The 1758-nt window shown below is 39.2% G+C and overlaps 1 protein-coding gene across 1 annotated transcript in view; it reads right to left on the bottom strand.

The window, feature by feature from the left end:
- LEMD3 (LEM domain containing 3) overlaps window positions 1-1758 on the bottom strand; it is a 116945-nt gene that overhangs the window by 18275 nt on the left and 96912 nt on the right. The window lies entirely within an intron of this gene.

Below are 1758 nucleotides of genomic sequence, written 5' to 3'. Positions count from 1 at the left end.
TTAATTAAATCTGTTCACTGGTCTCTTGCTGTCTGTGCACCTACATTCTGGTGACTACAGGGGGTGCCTGAACGAATGGAAGCCCCACCCCCGCCCCCAAAGGGTTCTAGTTCGCATGAGCACAGATCTCCTCGAAATTTCAATTGACAGTTTCCACTAAAAACCAAATGTCCACAGCCAACCCTGAACGGGGGCTGTGGAGCTGGATAGGCAAGGAAATAGGCCAAAAATTAAATCCTGAGTTACATCACAACACATCTTGAAATTTCTCAGGAAATAGAATGAAAAGTGAAGTCCATATCTCCTGATCACATCGACCTGGAGGCAATGAGAAAGCATAAAAAAATACCAAAATACACACCTATCTCAATATTAAGGCCAGATAACTCCAGAATATGCCCCCAAAACAGAAATAGATGACTGTATTAGCACATCTCCAGAAATGACATAGAGTGACTGAGAGAAATGTGCTGGAAGTAGACCTATACTCCATACTAGAAGATGGGCAGAAGCTATGAAATTCCTGAGAAGAAATTCAGAAAAATGACTATAAATTTATCAAAACACTATAATACAATGGAGTTGAGAAAAATAAGGAAGTAGTCAGGAAAGTGCTACAGGAACAATCAAATAAGATAGACACAACACTGGAAACAATTCAAAACCTACAGGAAGAGGTCCAGATGATTAATAATAGATTATCAGAAATGGTCAATACATTGAAAGGGCAAATGAGTAGAACTGAAGAGATAGAAGCAAAAACTAGTGAGCTAGAAGATAAATCTCTCAACACTACTAAGACAAAAAAGCAAACAGAAAAAAGGTTAAAAAAAATCTGAAGAAAGCCTAAGATTCATGTTGGACAACATGAATAGGAATAATTTAATAATTATCAGCATTCCGGAACAGGAAGAATCAGACAAATCCACAGAGGAGATAGTTGAAGAGCTTCTGGAAGAAAATTTCCCTAACATCCTGAACAGCGAAAAGATAAGCATTCAAGAAGCTCAACACACACCAGGAAGGATAGATCCTAAAAGACAATCACCAAGACATATAATAATCAAGCTCTCCAAATTCAAAGATAAGGACAGAATCCTGAAAGCAGCTAGGGAAAAGAGAAATGTAACATACATAGGCAAGCAATCAGATTAAGCTCGACTCTCTCAAAAGAAACCATGCAGGCAAGTAGGTAATGGGGAGACATATAAAAAATCCTGAAAGATAAAAACTGTGGACCAAGAATCTTCTACCTAGCAAAGCTGTCAATCAGATACGATGGTATAATCAAAACATTCCAAGATAAACAGAAGCTAAGGGATTTTGCCAAAGCCAACCCTGCAATGAAAAACATCATAAAGGAAGTTCTGTGGACTGAAAACCAACAAGAGACAACAAACAGAGAATGACATACATGTCAGAATCACCCTGAATTCAGCTGACAAATGGAAGAGTCAAGAACAGAATAAAATTATAAGAACACAGGATCTGGGAGGTTAGTTTATGATCAAAACAATTACAATGTGAAAGAAGGTAAACACAGAGGAAAAGAGATCCAGGTGGTGAGAAGATCAGGTAGATTACAGGATAAAATAGACTGTCTTAAATGGAGGGAAGAGTTAATGGAATATAAGGTAACCGCAACAGTGGGGTGGGGGTGGGGGGGTATAGTTCGGGTGCTGGGGAGGGCAATACAACAAGGGGGAGGAGGTGGAAGAACAAGACAGATAGGAGAACACTGAGACAGGTTTGCATGGC

The sequence above is a fragment of the Chrysochloris asiatica genome, unplaced genomic scaffold (genome assembly GCF_000296735.1).
Source record: "Chrysochloris asiatica unplaced genomic scaffold, ChrAsi1.0 scaffold00033, whole genome shotgun sequence".
In the NCBI taxonomy this organism is placed as follows: domain Eukaryota; kingdom Metazoa; phylum Chordata; class Mammalia; order Afrosoricida; family Chrysochloridae; genus Chrysochloris; species Chrysochloris asiatica.
This window is presented reverse-complemented; position numbering and strand designations above follow the sequence as displayed.